We start from the raw sequence: 20,789 nt of genomic DNA on the forward strand, positions 1-20,789 counted from the left end.
TCATGTAGAAGTTTCTCTGTTTTTAAGGCTTTTCTCCATGAAGTCATTGGAAGCCCAGACTTAATCTACCTTGTTGCTAATCACCCTCAATATCTAGCTTCCATTTTCTGGTCTGAAAAGTTTATTCCAGTCTTTGCCATTTTATCCCCATTCCAACTACAGAAAGAAGAAATAGAAAGACATGGTTATTTGTGTTAAGGGCACTGACTAGAAACTGTACATGTAACTTCTGCCCATATGCTATGAAACAGAAGTTTAGACACATAACCACACTTAGCTGTAGATAATCTTGAGAAATATAGTCTCTCTATGGGGAGCCATTTGCTTAACTAACATTTTTTTCAATTGATATAGAAGAAAATGCTTAAGTATTAGGGGCAAATAGTAGGCTTTGCTACAGTCTATACTTTACTGCTCTTAAATATCCATTTGCAACCTTTTTTTCATGCGCTGAATACACTTGCCTCTCTCACAAGGAGTCAACCTCAATGTTCTATCCAGTTACTGTATCCTACTCAAAGTCTAGAATCTCTGGAAAATATGCAGTCCAACCTGTTAGGTCTGAATTTGGTTTATCATGGGCCAAGAACCTCTAAACTAAAAGAAAAATTATCTGTCTCCCTCCCCCCCTTCCCCACCTCCAACAAACAAACCCAATATGTAATAAAACAAGAACATATCAACAAGAAAACTTTCAGAGCTGTAGCAAAAAGATGCCTAATGGGCCTCAGCTGCTCCATGCATCTGGGGAGGCTGCCCTGGGGCAAAGTACAATTTCTCTGTTGGGGAGGTGGTGGGTCAGTAACGAAGAGCAATGGTTTCTGTGTTAATGTAGCAGATGTGCATCTTGTTTTTGATGTCTATCCACTTCAGGATCTTCAGGAAGTCATTGAAGGTGACTCCTTCTTACACTTGATCATGCTCCATCCACCCCATGCAGATGCTGTCCACCACCACCATGGCCCTATCTGCAATGCAGTGAGCAGAATCCTTCTCCTTGTGGCAATTTCTCAAGATCTCTTTGGCCACATTTTCATATTATTCTGGGGTGATGTGGACATTGCATACGTGTAAAACAGAAATCTCAGCTTTTCTTTCTAGCATTGCTATACCTGCTCTTTCTCCTTGGTTGTATGGACAGGTCAGAGTATGACATGATGGGTCAGAAGTGCTCAAAGTTGATCTTGTGAGCCAGGCAGATAGACCTTTTGCCAAGGTTCCTGTTGCTCAAGAAGTCATGGTGGATTTTGAATAGAATCTGATTGAGTTCCAGGTCAGGGACTTTGTTGAGGTCCTCTTTAGGAATAGTGGGCTGGTCTCCACTTAGCTGCTTAAATCTCCACTTGAGCCACTGGATCTGGTCTAGTGAGAAACCCGTATTGCCCACAAGCTCACTCACTTCCTCAGACTCAGAGTAGGTAGCAACCATGGTGCCATATGGAGGGGACCGTGAGGAATGCACTGCTTACAGGGCCTGGGATGGCATTGGCTCTGCAGAAGCCGGTCAGACCTTGGATCCAACATGGTGTGGACACCAGGGCCAGATCTGAGCTCAGGTCAAACAGTTTAGGCAAGAAAAATATGTTATCCAAATCAGAAAGGAAAAAATAAAACGGTCACTATTTGCAGATGAGATGATATCTCATATATGAAGCCCTAAAGATTCTACCATAAAACTAATAAAACTGTTAGAACTAATAAACAAATTCAGTAAAGTTGTAGGATGCAAAATCAATATAAAAATATGTTGTGCTTCTGTAATACTAATAATGAACTATGAGAAAGATGAATTAAAAAAAAACAATCTGGTTTACAATTGTATCAAAAAGTATAAAAGATCTAGGAACAAACTTAACCAAGGAGGCAAAAACCTGTGCACTGAAAACTCTGAGACACTGATCGAAGACATTGAAGAAGACACAAATCAATGGAAAGATATTATATGCTCATGGATTAGATATTATTAAAATATCTATACTACCCAAAGTGATCTACAGATTCAGTATAATCTGTTTCAAAATTCTAAGGGCATTTCTTTTATAGAAATAAAACAAACAATCCTAAAAATTGTATGAAACCACAAAAGACCCTATAAAGTCAAAGCAATCTTGAAAAAGAACAAAGCTGAAGGCATCACACTTCCAATTTCAAACTACACTAAAATGCTATAGTGATCAAAACAGTATGGTATTGGAATAAAAACAGACATGGAGATCAATGGAAAAGAATAGAAAGCCAGAGATAAACCCACTTATGTGTGGTCAATTAATTTAGAGTAAAGGAGCCAAGAACATACAATGGGGAAAGGAAAGTCTCTTCAACAAATGGTGCTGGGAAATTGGACAGCCAGCCATAGGCAAAACAATGAAATGGAATTACCATCTTATGCCATACACAAAAATTACCTGGAGATGGATTAAAGACTTGAACATAAGACCTGAAACCACAAAACTTCTATAAGAAAACATAGATGGTAATCTCCTTGAAATCAGACTTTGCAATGATTTTTTGGATTTGTTATCAAAAGCAAGACAACAAAAGCAAAAATAAACAAGTGGGACTACACTAAACTGAAAAGCCTCTGCATGGCAAAGGAAATCAACAAAATAAAAGGCAACATAATGAATGGGAGAAAATATTTACAAATTATCTATCTGATATGGGATTAATATTTAAAATATGTAATGAACCCATACAACTCAATAGCAAAAAAAGAAAAACCCCAATCTGATTAAAAAATGTGCAGAGAATTTGAATAGACATTTTTCCAAAGAAGACATACAGATGGCTAACAGATACAGGAAAAGGTACCCAGCCTCACTAATCATCAGGGAAATGTAAATCATAAGCACAATGAGATGCCATCTCGTACCTGTTAGGATGGCTATTATCAAAAAGGCAAGAAATAACAGTGTTAGTGAGAATGTGGAGAAAAGGGAACCCTTGTTCATTGTTGGTAAGAATGTAAATTGGTGCAGCCACTATGGAAAACAGTATGGAGTTTTCTCAAAAAATTAGAACTATCATATGACCCAGCAATTCTGCTTCTATTTTTTTATCCAAAAGAAATGAAAACTCTAACTCAAAAAGATATATGCACCCCATGTTCATTTCAGCATCATTTACAAGAGCCAAGAGATGGAAGCAACCGAAATGTCTATTGATGGATGAATGGATAAAGAGAATGTGACATAAAAAATGGAATATTATTCAGCCATAAAAAAGGAGGAAGTCTTGTCATTTGGGACAACATAGATGACACTTGAGGGCATTATGCCAAGTGACATAACTAAGAGAAAGACAAATACCCTACGATCTCACATATATGTGTAATCTAACACAAACTAATTAGAAAAAAACACACAAAGTTACAGATATAGAGAACAGGTTGGTGTTTGCCAGAGGCAGGAGGTGGAAGGCAAGCAAAATGAGAGAAGGTGGTCAAAGGTACAACTTTCCAGTTATAAAATCAATGAGTCCTGTGGATGTAATGTACAGCATGGTGACTGTAGCTAATAATACTGTACTATATATTTGAAAGTTACTGAGACAAATAGATCTTAAAAGTTCTCATCATAAGAAAGAAATTTGCAACTCTGTGTGATGATGAATTTTAACAAGACTCATTGTGGTGATTATTTCACAATATGTACATATACCAAATCATTGGTTATATATCAAGTACATCTCAGTAAAAAATATTTGGGATTGTACAGTGGGGCAATAAACAAACCCCGAAAACCTCAGTAGCTTAGCATCACATAAGTTTTTTTCTCTCTTAGAAAGTCCAATACAGGTAGCCTCAGGCTTTCCTCCAGAGACACAGACTTGTAGATCCAAATTCATTTAATCTTGTGGGGCTTCCATCTTCAATACATGGCCTCTGAGGTCACTGTGGAACAACAATAACAAAAACCCTAAAAGCTTCGCATTCATAATACCAAAGAATGGGAACATGTGAGTCTCCTTTTTTAACATTGTGGTAAGTCATTACTTCTGCAAAGAATTTCAGAAATCAGAGATAAATTATGTGAAAGTAGAGACCCAGATATATGATCGCTGTTCAATATGATCGCTGTTCAAAGGTAAATTCACCATTTCCCCCACAACATAGAATCTGGATGGTGTGACCTACTGAACCAGTCTCAATGATGACCCCATTTTTCAGGTTGACAATTCAGTTGATTAAATCAAGATCCCAAATTTATGACAGGATATAGAGAATACATTTTATGATGGTGAAGAGATAAACAGCTTATAATCACAAATACCAGACAAAAAGTTATTTGATAGTTTTATTTAAGTGATAATAATTTTAAGGAAATATAAGAAATAGAAGCAAATTACAAATGGAGTAGAAAGGTATTCTTATTTTGAAACTTAGAAATAATTCACCCTTAAAAGGAAGATCTAAAAAACACTATTTTGGAATTAGACTTTTATAGATTTTTATTTATAGATACTGTTCTCCCTAAGAATGGAAACCTCTGTAGATTTTTGTTTATAAATCATTTTGCTTCTACCATCCTTTTAATATTTTATGGCAGCATGGTTAGGCTTCATCTCCTGAGAAAAGCAGAAGAGTATAAAACCTAAGAGTACTGACTCTCCACCCACATTCTGGATGAATAGAAAAATGGAGGTGGAAAATCAGCAAATTTGGAAGTCTGTTTTTTTTTAAATTGTTTTGCCTCAAAGTGAGACCAACCCTGCTACTAATTTCTCTGCCTTCTAAATTGATATATGGCATCGATCCTCACAAGGTTATAATATATCAGCAGCAGTTTATGAAAAGATGATAGAATCTCTCTTTCAGAATATTCATGTCCTTTTATTTACTCATTGCACAAGACATTCTTCATGTATTACTTTATTAGATGAACTTTAATCTGCTAGGTAATGAATAGCATTCCCTTCCATGGAATCCTGATCAGATACGTTGGGAAGATTAAATCTCTCACTGCGTATGGATTGGGAATTAGTCACAGTCATTTGAATATTTAAAATGTGTAAAATAAGTAGGGATTGGATTAACACTTCTTTACTCATTTATTTATAAATCATACATTTATTGAGCACTTATTCTGTGCCGGGCAGTTTGGTAGATGATGAACAGAAGAAGCAGTACTTGTGCTCTCAAAGAGCTTGCAGTTTATTAGAAAAATCATGATTAAAAAGTTTCAGAATAATGGAATCAACATTAATACAGAAATACCATACTGTAGGGATGGATACTTAAATGAGAGAACACTTACTTCTGCCCTGGAGAAGAAGAGCTCAGAAAAATAGTACAGGGAAGAAACGATACAGTATATAATTTAAAATGCCAAATTAAAAGTTGGTTTAATTATGTGGGTTTATACTCTAGAATATGAGAAGTAGAAATAAAATAGATTTATAAACCAAAGATAATATTAAAATATCCCAAATCAAAGGGAATAAAAATAGTCTAAAAATTGCTATTGTGAGAATGCCTGAATCATGGTCCTGAATTTAACTAAATAAGAAAATGTGTTTAATTTGAACGGCCAATCTGTGCAAGTTTATGAGTTTACATTTTGGACATTATAGAAAGCTGGTTCATAGTGAGGAAAATGGGCAAATATTTTTTTGATGTTATTCCACAGGCCTTTGTTCTTCTATCAATTTTGTTAAGATATCAGCATTTAGTCTTATTTTTCTCCTTTAAATAAGTTAATTTCCCCCCTTTTAGTTGTTCTTTTTTTCTTTCTTTATTTTTTATTATTATGTTATATTAATCACCATACATTACATCATTAGTTTTTGATGTAGTGTTCCATGATTCATTGTTTGCTTATAACACCCAGTGCTCCAGGCAGAACGTGCCCTCTTTAATACCCATCACCAGGCTAACCCATCCCCCATCCCCCACCCCTCTAGAAACCTCAGTTTGTTTCACAGAATATTTTCTATTTGATTTATTTATAGAATGTTTAGTATGTTAGAGTTAAATACAATGTTATTTATTTATCTTGTTTTAATATTATAGAGATTCTTGATTATGTAGGTTGACATCATAAATAGTATTATAAATTTTTTGATATTATTTATTTCCATAAAATTTCTGTCTTTTCTCTCTTTTCATTTTAAGATTCCAAATACACGCATGTTAGACATTTTCACAATACAAAGCCATATATTATATTGTTTATATTGTTTGGCCTATTTTCCATCATTTTGCCTTTCTGTGCTTCTGTCCATTATTTTCTAGTCCACTGATATTTTCTTCAGCTGTGTCTAATATGTTTTAAAGCCCATCTATGGAATCGACTGTGATGTTCCTTTCAGCATCTAAAAATTTGTTGAAATCTCTTTGTTCACTGACAAAATAGATCCTGTACTCTTTATGTAAGTTTTACTTCAATAAAAAATTTTATTAAAACTTAAGCCCTATGATATCTCATTTCCTTATGAAAAAAATTTCATTCATCACTGAAATAAATGGCAGTGTAAGACTTTGAAATTATATTTTCATAGGTAACTTGGTGGATTTTGTTGTAATAATATAGTCAGCTTTTCTGCAATTCATTAGCATTTCTCAACTTTCCATTGTCATTATTTCAATAATCAGAAGTTTTATTTTTAACCTCCAAAGTTACATTGGACATTGTTGAATAAAATGTAACATCCTTTGCATTCTGTTTGTATGTTTGGTACCTGATATGTAAAATGTTCTTAGTAAATTTTAATGTTATCTGATAGTATAATATTGAAAAGTACTATTTTGTGTATTAAATTTGAAAGCTTAATAATGTAGATAAGCAACATTTCATATTTTTTAAATAATAACTTGAATGGATATGTCTCATTTACTTTTAGGATCTGTGCATATACATATATACGTGCTTATATGCACACATAATATCTATATAATGAAGATATATAACGTTAACAGCAAATAGGATCCATAGGATAACTTTTTTCTTTCTGTCCTCTTAGTAAGGAGAATTTGCTATCATGTGATTTATGCACTGTTGCTCTGATCCAATCTAATGCTTTCCTACCATTTTATCATATGTATTTATTTCAACAAGTTTTCAATCTGAATAGTATGTTTGAAAAGCCATTTTATAGTGATAGTAAGATAAAATCTAATTAAATTTGAAATCATATTCTCCTTCATTTACCATATTTTGTAACCATGGCACTTATTAGTCTGATGTATTTAGTCTGTATTGGTCCAAAACTTCAGGAATTCCCTCTGAAAGGAAATTCAGAACTGAACATGTTGCTAATTAAAACAAAACAAAACAGTTCTGAAAAATAATTTTTTGTGCCTCATTATTTCTTAGATGTTATAGAAAAATAAGTTACTTCTCTTCCTACTGCAGAGAGCTTACAATATGATTATGGAAATAAGACTAAGAGTGACAATAAAGTCAAAAAACTAGTTCCAATAGGATTAGAATCTAATCAGTTTCATTGTGTTTTAATTGTACTTCTATATTGGGAGAGCAAAATAGTAATACCAAGTCATATATTATAAGTATTAAATATGTCTGTGAAGAAGTTCTGGGATTTAAACATAGATCTTGCATTTCAAAAGGCAGTGAGGAATTTATAATCTCTGAAATCATATAAATCATAAAGATAAGACTGGAAGGGGACAGAAAGTGGAAGATAAAATAAATAGTCTAGTTTTCTCATAGTTTATCATCAGTACTCATTTTATGATCAAGTATCAAAGTGATAAAAGTATAAAAATGAGAATGATTATTTAAAGATATAAAGGTAGATACTAAATAAAATAATAGAGTTGAAATCATCGAATAGGTATTTTGCTCGCTTCTCTTTCTTGATACTTACAAGGAAAACGCTCTCCTTCCCAAGACCAAGCTTATGGCCAAAAGGATGTCAACAGAAATGACTGCTGTCACTTCCGGACTGACATACTTTGTTCCTGATGAAGACTCTTCCATGATTTCATTTCCTGCAGAATGGACCATAGAGCATTGTGTTGAGAGGTAGGCGTCATGAGACTGAAGCAGCCTGGGATTCTGAGTTGCCACATAGTGAACAGCTGCTTTGGAGAGATGCCCAAACTGTAGGGAACTTTGAACAAGAACTAAACTTTGTTGTGATGAGTCACTGCAAGGTTGTGTTCTTCTATACCATAGTATAACCTAATCTTTTCTGATTGACACAAAATAAAGAGTGGTTGGGGCCGAGTAGAAGAAATCTATTGAGCCTGTCTGAAGATTTAGATAACTAAGTACATTGCTAGAAGTAATAGTCATAAGGAAGACCCCTAGAAAATGTATTAACGTTCCATATTGTCAGGAAAACAACACAAACTTCCATAAAAGAAAACAAGCATTGCTTATATAGTGAAATATTAAAAAGAAGCAATGGGAAAAAATAAATAATATAATTAACCAGGCATATATATCATTTAAATAAATGTATATGGGCTTACTCAACCATTTAAAATAAAAGACTCTCTATTAGAAGAAAGAACAAAATCTAATAATAGATTGTATACAAAATATGCACATTACAAAATAACCCAGAAAAGCCAAATATAAAAAAGATAAAGTCATTCCAGGAATATGCAAATGAACAAAACCCAAAAGGTCAGGTTAGTAATTTAAAATCAAAAGAACTTAAATTTGGGCAAAATAATTAAATGAAAAAAATAACAAATAATATAATTTATAATGAAGATTAAGTGAAGATTATAATGAAGATTAAAGAGACTACTCATTCACAAAGTAATATAGTCATGGAACCATAGAGTCATCAGGAAACCCAAGGAAAAATAGAAACACGTTTATAACAGAAAAGTTAAGTTTTTCTTTTTCTTTTGTTAATTGATAAAACAAAAATAAATATGCATACAATCTAAATAATATTATCAATATGTAGTATAATTTTTAAGTTTTTGTACACTGATAATAAAAAATACTCCTCTTAAAAATGTCAAAATTTGGCCATGCATAATATTACAAAACACTTAAATCAGCTTTGAAAAGCCAAACTAATGAAGCCTACACCCTTTGATTTAACTTAAGAAAACAAATTAGGGGCGCCTGGGTGGCTCAGTCATTAAGCGTCTGCCTTCGGCTCAGGTCATGATCCCAGGGTCCTGGGATCGAGCCCCACATCGGGCTCCCTGCTCTGCGGGAAGCCTGCTTCTCCCTCTCCCACTCCCCCTGCTTGTGTTCCTGCTCTCGCTATGTCTCTCTCTGTCAAATAAATAAATAAAATCTTAAAAAAAAAAAAAAAAGAAAACACAAATTATATAGGAAGATATGAAAAGTAATAATGTGCAAACCAAAAAGCTATATATACATATACATTTAGCGATTTTGAGATGCAAGTGTCATAAAATTAACCCATTTCAAGTATACAATTTCAATGCTTTTTAGTAACCTTATCGACTGATATAATAACTACTATAAATTAGTTTGAGAACATTTTTATATCTCCCCAAAAAAGATTCATGCCCACTTATAATCCATCCTCATTCCCATCCCCATGCCTGTCTCCAGTCCTGGTATCCACTAATCTACTTTTTGTCTCTATGAAATTATCTTTGTTGGACATTTTATATAAAAGGAACCATACAATATGTAGTCTCTTGTGTCTAATTTCTTACACTTAGAGCAATGTTTGCTGAAGTTAATCCATATTGTAGTATGGCTTGTAGTTCTTTCCTTTTTATTGCTGAGTGGTATTCTATTAGACAGATATACCACATTTTGTCTATCAATTGATGGACATTTAGGTTGTTTTCACTTTTTGGCTATTATGAATAATGCTGCTGTGAACATTCATGAACAAATCTTTATGTGGGGTTATGTTTTTATATATCCTAGGAGTACCGGGTCCTATGGTTATTTATGTTTAACTTTTTTTGAGAAACTGCCAAACTGTTTCCAAAGTGGCCATACTATCTTACATTCTCCCAGAAATGTATGAAATGTTTTATCTCTCCACATTGTCTCCAGTGTTTGTTATTATTAGTCCTATTTCTGAAAGCTCATCTAGTTGGTAAGAAATAGTACCTCATTGTAGTTTTAATTTACATTTCTTGGCTTATCATCTTGTCATGTACTTATTAGTTCTGATGTGCACTTTTGTTCAACACCACCAAGCATTTAATCCTGATATTATCTACCTGGAGATAGCATCAGATGCCACAGGTTAAGGGCTCAGTCCGATAAGTCAACCCCCTGCCCCCACTTCAGAGGTCAAATGCAAGTCTGGGTTGTCACCTGTGCTCCTGACCAACCAGCTGTAGATAGGATGTTCCCCTCCTCAGGTTCTAATTTGCTAGAGCCGCTCACAGAACTCAGAGAAATATTTTACTTACTAGATTACTGGTTTGTAAAGAGATATAATTTAGGAACAGCTAGATGAAAGAGATGCATAGAATAAGTTACAGTAAAAGGGTTGAAAGAGGACTTCTGCTGCATTCATTGGGTTGTTCTTTCCAGCTGGTCTCTTGGCTTAGGTGGAAGTCCCTGAGGGCAAAGCATCCCTGGATGGGAACAAAACTACCCCTCAAGCAATAAGGACTGCCCTGAGCCAGCAAGATTTGCCCCTGACTGACTCCATGACAGTGATCAATTTGACCTTTTCTTTTTTTTTTAATTTTATTATGTTATGTTAGTCACCATACAATACATCATTAGTTTTTGATGTAGTGATCCACGATCCATTGTTTTCGTATAACACCCAGTGCTCCATGCAGTATGTGCCCTCCTTAATACCCATCACCGGGCTAACCAATCCCCCCTCCCCCCTCCCCTCTAAAACCCTATTTGTTTCTCAGAGTCCATAGTCTCTCATGGTTCATCTCTCCCTCCAATTCCCCCCCCCCATTTTTCCCTTCCTTCTCCTAGTGTCCTCCATGCTATTCCTTATGTTCCACAAATAAGTGAAACCATATGATAATTGACTTTCTCTGCTTGACTTATTTCACTTAGCATGATCTCCTCCAGTCCCATCCATGTTGATGGAAGAGTTGGGTATTCATCCTTTCTGATGGCTGAGTAATATTCCATTGTATATATGGACCACATCTTCTTTATCCATTCATCTGTTGAAGGGCATCTCGGCTCTTTCCACAGTTTGGCTATTGTGGACATTGCTGCTATGAACATCGGGGTGCATACGGCCCTTCTTTTCACTACATCTGTGTCTTTGGGGTAAATACCCAGGAGTGCAATTGCTGGGTCATAGGGTAGCTCTATTTTTAAATTTTTGAGGAACCTCCACACTGTTTTCCAAAGTGGCTGTACCAACTTGCATTCCCACCAACAGTGTAAGAGGGTTCCCCTTTCTCCACAACCTCTCCAACATTTGTTGTTTCTTTCCCTGTCCATTTTTGCCATTCTAACTGGTGTAAGGTGGTATCTCAGTGTGGTTTTGATTTGGATTTCCCTGATGGCTAATGATGATGAACATTTTTTCATGTGTCTGTTAGCCATTTGTATGTCTTCTTCAGAGAAGTCTGTTCATCTCTTCTGCCCACTTTTTGACTTGATTATTTGTTTTTTGGGTGTTGAGTTTGAGAAGTTCTTTATAGATTTTGGATACCAGCCCTTTATCTGTAGTGTCATTTGCAAATATCTTCTCCCATTCTGTGGGTTGCCTCTTTGTTTTGTTGACTGTTTCCTTTGCTGTGCAGGTTGCCTCTTTGTTTTGTTGACTGTTTCCTTTGCTGTGCAGAAGCTTTTTATCTTGATGAAGGCCCCAAAATTCATTTTTGCTTTTGTTTCACTAGCTTTTGGAGATGTATCTTGAAAGAAGTTGCTGTGGCCAATGTCAAAGAGGTTATGGCCTATGTTCTCCTCTAGGATTTTGATGGATTCCTGTCTCACATTGAGGTCTTTCATCCACTTTGAGTTTATCTTTGTGAATGGTGTTAGAGAATGGTCCAGTTTCATTCTTCTGCATGTGGCTGTCCAATGTTCCCAGCACCATTTATTGAAGAGACTGTCTTTTTTCCATTGCATGTTTTTTCCTGCTTTGTCAAAGATTATTTGACCATAGAGTTGAGGGTCCATATCTGGGCACTTTATTCTGTTCCATTGGTCTGTATGTCTGTTTTTGTGCCAGTACCATGCTGTCTTGGTGATCACCGCTTTGTAATATAGCTTGAAATAGGGCAACGTGATGCCCCCAGCTTTGTTTTTCTTTTTCAACATCTCCTTGGCGATTCGGGGTCTTTTCTGATTCCATACAAATTTTAGGATTGTCTGTTCCAGCACTTTGAAAAATGTCATTGGAATTTTGATCGGGATGGCATTGAAGGTATAGATTGCTCTGGGTAGCACAGACATTTTAACAATGTTTATTCTTCCAATCCATGAGCATGGAATATTTTTCCATCTTTTTGTGTCTTTTTCAATTTCTTTCATGAGTGTTTTGTAGTTCCTAGAGTATAGATCCTTTACCTCTTTGGTTAGGTTTATTCCGAGGTATCTTATGGTTTTTGGTGCTATTGTAAATGGAATCGTTTCTTTAATTTCTCTTTCAACAGTTGCGTTGTTAGTGTATAAGAAAGCAACTGATTTCTGTGCATTGATTTTGTATCCTGCCACATTACTGAATTGCTGGATGAGTTCTAGTAATTTGGGGGTGGAGTCTTTTGGGTTTTCCACATAAAGTATCATGTCGTCTGGAAAAGAGAGTTTGACTTCTTCTTTGCCAATTTGAATACCTTTTATTACTTTGTCTGATTGCTGTTGCTAGGACTTCTAGTACTATGTTGAACAACAGTGGTGAGATTGGGCACCCTTGATGTGTTCCTGATCTTAATGGAAAGGCTCTCAGCTTTTCCCCATTGAGGATGATATTCGCTGTGGGTTTTTCATAGATGGATTTTATGAGCTTGAGGAATGTTCCCTCTATCCCTATACTCTGGAGAGTTTTAATCAGGAAAGGATGTTGTATTTTGTCAAATGCTTTTTCTGCATCAATTGAGAGGACCATATGGTTCTTCTTCCTCCTCTTATTAGCGTGTTCTATCACATTGATTTGCGAATGTTGAACCACCTTGCATCCCGGGGATAAATCCCACTTGGTCGTGGTGGATGATCCTTTTAATGTATTGTTGGATCCTATTAGCTAGGATTTTGTTGAGGATTTTGGAATCCATATTCATCAGGGATATCAGTCTGAAATTCTCCTTTTTGATGGGGTCTTTGCCTGGTTTGGGGATTAAGGTAATGCTAGCCTCATAGAATGAGTTTGGAAGTTTTCCTTTTGTTTCTATTTTTTGAAACAGAATGAGTATTCTGTTGTTTTAGGGTGGAATGTTCTATAAATATCTATGAGGTCCATCTGGTCCAATGTATCATTCAAAGCTCTTGTTTCCTTGTTGATTTTCTGCTTAGATGATCTGTCCATTGCTGAGAGTGGAGTATTGAGGTCTCCTACAATTAACGTATTGTTATCAATATGACTCTTTATTTTGGTTAACAGTTGGCTTATGTAGATGGCTGCTCCCATGTTGGGGGCATAGATATTTACAATTGTTAGATCTTCTTGTTGGATAGACCCTTTAAGAATGATATAGTGTCCTTCTGAGTCTCTTATTACAGACTTTAGTTTAAAATCTAATTTGTCTGAAATAAGAATTGCTACCCCAGCTTTCTTTTGAAGTCCGCTGGCATGGAAGATAGATCTCCATCCCTTCACTTTCAGTCTGGATGTATCTTTATGTTCAGAATGAATCTCTTGTAGACAGCATATGGACGGGTCCTGTCTTTTTATCCAATCTGCAACCCTGTGCCGTTTTGTGGGAGCATTTAGGCCATTCATGTTGAGAGTGATTATTGAAAGATATGAATTAATTGTCATCATGTTGCCTGTGAAGACGTTGTTTTTATAGATTGTCCCTGTAAATTTCTGTTGTAGATCACTCTTGGGGTCTTTCTCCTTTTATAGAACCCCCCTTAATATTTCTTGCAGGGCCGGCTTAGTGGTCACATATTCTTTCAACTTCTGCCAATTGTGGAAGCTCTGTATCTCTCCATCCATTCTAAATGAAAGCCTTGCCAGATAAAGTATTCTTGGCTGCATGTTCTTCTTATTTAGTACCCTGAATATGTCTTGCCAGGCCTTTCTGGCTTGCCAGGTCTCTGTGGATAGGTCTGACATTATTCTGATGTTCCTCCCTCTGTACGTAAGGAATCTCTTCCCCCTAACTGCCCTTAAGATGGTTTCCTTGGTTCTAAGATTTGCAAGTTTTACTATTACATGCCAGGGTGTTGGCCTGTTTTCCTTGATCTTGGGAGGGGTCCTCTCTGCCTCTAGGACTCGAATGTTTGTTTCATTCCCCAGATTAGGGAAGTTCTCAGCTACGATTTGCTCAAATACATCCTCTAGCCCTCTCTCTCTCTCTCCACGCCCTCAGGGATTCCAATGATTCTGACATTGGAATGCCTCATGGTGTCACTTATTTCTCTGATTCTATTTTCATGGATTCCCTGGCCTCCTCTTTCCCCTTTTTATCTATTATATTGTCTTCCAGGTCGCTTATTCTCTCTTCTGTCTCAGTTACCCTAGCTGTTAGATTATCTAGATTGGATTGGATCTCATTGATAGCATTTTTAAGTTCTGCCAATTCCCCTTTTATTTCTGCCCTTAGAGTGTATGTTGCCATTAATTGATTTCTCCATTCTAGCCATTGTCTTCACAATTGCTAGCCTGAATTCCATCTCCAACATCTTGGTTATATCTGCATCCATTTGTAAATCTGCAGCATAAGTCATAATCTCTGAGTCTTTCCTGTTTTGGGGGCACTCCTCCTCCTAGTCATTCTGTTAATGGGTGTTTGAGGGAATGTATAGAGTCCAAATTATTGACCAGAACCCAAGCAAGATGCACCTGTTTTCTTGGGACCTTAGGGTTGCTGGCCTCTTGTTTTCCCAGCCTGTCTTCTGCCTGGAGGGCCCTGCTGCGCTGTTACTCAGCAACCCTGTTTGGGCAGAGTTGCTCTGCACCCCTGTGGCAGGGGATGGGCTCAGTGGGAATCAGTCTTTGGGGCTTTTGTTCTCTGGCGCCTTTCCCTGGCGGCTTTCCGCATCTCTTCCGCGAGTCAGAGCAGAAGAGACCGTTTCCAACCCTCTGCCTCAGAGCAGACAGACCTCAGTCTGGTCTTCAGTGAGCTCTCCAGGCCACACCATCTCTGTTTCTGTCCGTGCTGCTATAAACTGCAGCGTCCTGGGTTGTGCACCCCTCCGCAGTGCTCCCAGTCCTGCCTCCAGGTTGGGACACGTCTCTGCCCTTTGTGCTTCTAAAACCACCAGCCACTCCCAGTTTGCGCGGGTGCGCGCAACTCCGCCACTTGGGGTCCTGTCCCAGGGACTGCAGTTCACGTGCCCAGGACTCCGACGCTCAGGGTTTCCACCCCGGAGGTTGCAGTTCAGCGGCGGGAGCCGGTGCACCGGGTTTCCGTCTCGGAGGCTGCAGTTCACGTGCGTGCGACCGTCGCTCCAGGTTTCTGTCCAGGCAGCTGAGGTTCGTGTGCGCGTGACCCTGCCGCTCTGGTTTTCTACCCCGGGGGGCTGCCCTAAAGTCCTTTCCTGATGCTATGGGTCTGCGAGTCTGTGCCCCCGTCCTGCAGTGTGCGAGGCTGTCACTCACCGGCGGTGTAGGATCCCCATGTCCAGGCTCCCTCCCGCTGCCATTTATCCTCCGATATCTGCCCGCAGAATCAGGGCTCCCCGCTTCGTACCTCAAAACCAACCACCTGCGATATTCTGTTTGTAGAGATCCAGATCTTCTTACATCTCAGGCTGGTTTCGTGGGTGCTCAGAGTGGTCTGGTAGATATCCAGCTTAATTCCGGGGACCAGTTGAAATAGGTCCCCTACTCCTCCGCCATCTTTCCCCCCCGCAATTTGACCTTTTCTGTCTTATCTGCACAGACCCATCCACCTGTTCCCTACATTTTCCTTATATAAAACCGGAGGTATAGTCAGCATTTTGGAGACAGTCTTTGAGATGGCAGTCTGCTGTTTTCCCAGTGTTGACCTCACTGAAATAAATTCCTTTCTTGTTTCACCACCACTCATTTTTCTATCATTGGATTTCATCAGTGATGAGGGGCCAAATCGGGTCTTTTTCGTACACCTGGAACCAGGTGCTCTTGCAACCCTGCACCCCAGCTTCCATGTTCTCTGGGTGCCCCACTCTCTCACATCTCTACGTGTTCATCAACCTAGAAGCTCTGAAAACCCCATTCTATTGGGTTTTTATAGCAGCTTCATTACGTAGGCATAGCTGATTAAATCATTGACCATTGGTGATTGAACTTGATGTCCAGCCCCTCCCTCCCCTCTCCGGTGGGGAATGAGCCTGAAAGTCCAACCCACTAATCACGTGATTGGTTCCCCTGGCAACCAATCTCTATCCTTAGGTTACCTAGGGCTTTCTAAAAGTCACCTCATTAACATAACAAAAGACACTTTTATTGCTCTCTTAGGAAATTCCAAGGATTTTAGGAGCTCTGTGCCAGGAACAGGGAGTAAGAACAAATACATATTTCTTATTATAAATCACAATACTGCATTACTTAATAATGTATCTTCTTTGGTGAAATGTTTGTGAATATTTTTTGAGATTTTAAATACATGTATATAACTGTATATGCTATATACACTATATAATGTATACAAATAGTATGTGTAACAATTATTTGCATATGTATGTGTATATAACACATGGAAAATAATTAAAATCTCCCTCTCTAAACTTATAGAATAAAGCCAAAGCTTTTTAGGAAGAAAACTCATGGTCTAAGATACTTGTATCAATGGAAAGAAAAATGTGAAAATAGATGAGTAATTATCCAACTCAATAAATTAGAAATTACAAAATTAATATAAGAAAAGCTGAAAAAAGGGGCGCCTGGGTGGCTCAGTTGGTTAAGCGACTGCCTTCGGCTCAGGTCATGATCCTGGAGTCCCGGGATCGAGTCCCGCATCGGGCTCCCTGCTCGGCAGGGAGTCTGCTTCTCCCTCTGACCTTCCTCCCTCTCGTGCTCTCTGTCTCTCATTCTCTCTCTCTCAAATAAATAAATAAAATCTTTAAAAAAAAAAAAAAAAGAGAGAAATCCAGACCAATCTCACCCGGGAATACCAATTTAGAAAAACATTAAATGAAATTTAGCAAACATTATTCAGAAGCATATTAATCAAGACTGGGTTTTATTCCACATATGCACCTGTCCTGCTATCTCCCTCACCGTGACTGTTCCTAAGGACCAACATCCATAACATTTTGGCATTTAAATCCTATTTATTGGGGGCGCCTGGGTGGCTCAGTCATTAAGCATCTGCCTTCTGCTCAGGTCATGATCCCAGGGTCCTGGGATTGAGCCCCGCTCGGGCTCCCTGCTCAGGGGGAAGCCTGCTTCTCCCTCTCCCACTCCCCCTGCTTGTGTTCCCTTCTCTAGCTGTCTCTCTCTCTGTCAAATAAATAAATAACATCTTTAAAAAATAAAATAAAATAAAAATAAATAAATAAATAAATAAATAAATAAATAAATAAATAAATCATATTTATTGATATTTGATGTTTATTCATTGCTAGTCATGGAGTGTTTAAAATACCCTAAAATACCCAGGTAACAGTGTCTTGAATCACTGTCTGTCTTCAGTAAATGACTTCATGGTAACTGTTGATTCTCTGATTCTTTTGAGAAGTCTCAAGACTGTCCAGTGCTATGTCCTTTGCATTTTATATTACAGTTCACCTCAGCTTTGTTTTGTGTTTGTGAGAAGGGATAGACATTTTCCTGGAGCAGAAATAATTGTTATGTCCTTCAGTTCTATACTAAGTATTTATTTTTGTATACAATGTATTTAACCAGTTAGATATAAAGTGGTAGTTTTGCATTAAACATAAACTCAAAACATCAATATAATATTTAAATGTAACATTTTTTTTCAAATGTTAAGAGTAAACAGACCAAAAAAACCAAACCAAAACAAAACAAACAAACACAAAACCCAAAAAAACAAACCCTGATTCAATGAGCTGTCATCTCCAGAATAGGATATATTAACACTAGTACATCTAGAGCAGAAAACTGCCAATCTTCATCTTACCTTAATCTATAACACTTCTATATCTCTCTTTCTATAGGGCTATTACCTAACTATTTCCTTGAATTTCCTTCCTACTTTCACATAAGAGTTAAAAAGCGGTTCAGGATAAGCTATACATTCAGATTCCTTTCAGAGGGCAATGGACAGCATCTGATTGTCTTATGAATGGAGGTAAATGCCTGTCCTGCTCGGGAGAAAAATACCACAGCATCGGACCAATATATCATGGTGTAATAAGAATGTAATAATAATGTATGGCTTTTATATGCATTTTCTGTTCTTATTGAAAGAAGCATGAGACTAGAATAGATGCTGTGGAAGGGCACTAAAAACACGGTAGTTCTCTCTGGGCCTTGCCTGGACTAGCCGAAAGAGGCCTAGAGGACATGGAAGCCAAGGTGTTGGGAAAGTACCTCATTAAAGACGGGCTGCCCAGAGAGACGGAAGGACACTGCAGCTTTCGAGCAGTGAAGCTGCCAGTCCAGACTTACAGGAATTCACATACCTGAGGTCTGGAACAGTCAAGCCAGCTTGAGGCCATCTACCACCCTAGCAGTTAGTGGCCGCAGGGGCTGTTTGAACCCTAGATTTCCTGGAGAGAGTACAATACCAGAGTGACTACATCACAGAGCTTCTGACCCTGAGATCCAATAAGTAGATGTTCATAAAGCAAGGATCAAGAGGTTTGGTTCTCCCTGGGCATTTGGCTCTGAGGGTGAACAGGCATTCATTAGAGAGATAAGGCTCAAGTTTGAGAGATCGGTCTTAAGTATCAGCAAGAGCCCCTCTGAGGCCTCTTAAAGCGAAACAGCAGGCCACCCACCACAGTGGAGAGGGCTCAGAGAGGGCACAGCTGCGGCCGTCGTAGAAGGCTAGGACCAAGGAAGAATAGTATTGTAAATCTGAGTGATTCCAAGAAAAGAAAAATGTCCTAGGGGAGACAGTGTTAAACACTCGTTCTTCCTATTCCTAAATAGACGATTTGCTTGTTTTTGACGGATTTGAGCAATATTTCATTTCTAGCATCTCTAAAGAATTAGTGTGCAAATCTTAAAGTTTATATTTTGAAAAACTTGAGAGCTAGAAAGGACTGTAGAGATAATGTATTCCATCACATACCCACAAAAACCACTTCCAAATGAGAAATGTGACACTCTGGGAGATTTTCTAACTTGCCTAGAGTCATGAGTGGTAATGAAAGAATTATTACTCACATTGCTGATTCCTACCACAAACTTAGTTTCATTATTATGCAATATAGAATCTTTCTGCTAATAAAGAGTTAATTTGCTAAATAAAATTTTGTTTATTTCCATTTTTTAAAACATTAACAACTAATGGTTTGCTAATTTAAGCTGGCAAGAACACACATTCTTTAAAGAATAAAAGAAAAAGCTGCTTATGAATACAGATCATAGATACTGACACCTTCTCTATGATTATATAAAGTATATATAATGCCACTATATATGCATTGCATATTTAGGGATCTATCTATATCTACCTATATAGATAAATGGATAGAAAGATATACAGATAGATATGGATATATGTAGCTTTATATGTAAACAAATATATGTAGGGATATATATATATATATATATATATATATATATATATATATAGGGATATATATATACACACACACATATATACATATAGGTCTTCCTTGAAGATATAATTTGTGGATATATAATTAGCCCTATTTCTTTGGAGCTGCTCAGCTAAAGCTACCTTTACTTACTGGCTCAGCAGTTCTAAACCCATGCAGAAAAATGGTGCTGTAAAAATCATACTACACTGGAAGTGAGATCAAACACTGCTTGGTGTAAACCTTTTGGATCTAAAAGTCTCAGGGTATCTTTTATGTCTACGATGAAAATCTTGTTCCCTGCCTGCTTATGGGTGAATCCATTCATATTATTAAACAAATCAACTTTTTCAAGAAATATATGTGTACATAGATACAGATAGGGAGTGAAATCCTTTTCTAGGAACATGAGAAAAGGAATGCCATTGATCTTTTTTTAACTCAAGTTTTTTTTTGTTTGTTTTTTGTTTTTTAAGATTTTATTTATTTATTTGACACAGAGTGGGAGAGAGTGAGAGAAAACACAAGCAGGGGGAGCAGTAGAGGGAGAGGGAGACGCAGACTCCCCACTGAGCAGGGAGCCTGATGTGGGGCTGGATCCCAGGACCCCAGGATCATGACCTGAGCTGAAGGCAGATGCTTAACCAACTGAGCGTAACCAACTGAGCCACCCAGCACCCCCCTCCATTTGATTCTTGATAGGAGGTGAGAATTCTCACAGAGGGCACAGAATTTGCAATTTTCTGGACCGGTCAAAGACATAATATAGGGTTATATATCCCCCTACTCAGCATGATGGTTGAGAAAATGGCAACTCTACTTTCCACACTGATTTTCTGACAAAGAATACTTTATTATATAAAAACAACTTGGAAAATATAAGACTGGTAAATTGCATTGTTTCCTTATATATGTCACCCAGGAGTTGAGCAATTTGAACGTTTGTCTCAACTACTTAGCATTCCTATTAGGCATTCCTTTTATTTTTATTTTATTTTCAGAACACTTAACATAAGATCTTAGCATAATTTTTTTTTTTTTCCTTTGAGAGAGAGAGAGAGGGAAGGGCAGAAGGAGAGGGAGAGAGAGAATTCTAAGCAGGCTCCACTC

The 20,789-nt window shown here is 37.4% G+C and overlaps 1 long non-coding RNA gene and 1 pseudogene across 2 annotated transcripts in view; one reads left to right on the forward strand and one right to left on the reverse strand.

Moving 5' to 3' along the window:
* Positions 1 to 798: 798 nt before the first annotated feature.
* Positions 799 to 1,869, reverse strand: LOC118014730 (annotated as a pseudogene).
* Positions 1,870 to 7,934: 6,065 nt separating this feature from the next.
* LOC118014941 overlaps positions 7,935 to 20,789 on the forward strand; it is a 33,214-nt gene continuing 20,359 nt past the window's right edge. For both annotated transcript variants that reach the window (XR_004680433.1, XR_004680432.1), the window contains exon 1: positions 7,935 to 7,985. This is a non-coding gene — a long non-coding RNA (uncharacterized LOC118014941). The remainder of the gene's footprint in view (positions 7,986 to 20,789) is intronic.

The sequence above is a fragment of the Mirounga leonina genome, unplaced genomic scaffold (genome assembly GCF_011800145.1).
Source record: "Mirounga leonina isolate KUSES-001 unplaced genomic scaffold, KU_Mleo_1.0 Mir_165, whole genome shotgun sequence".
In the NCBI taxonomy this organism is placed as follows: domain Eukaryota; kingdom Metazoa; phylum Chordata; class Mammalia; order Carnivora; family Phocidae; genus Mirounga; species Mirounga leonina.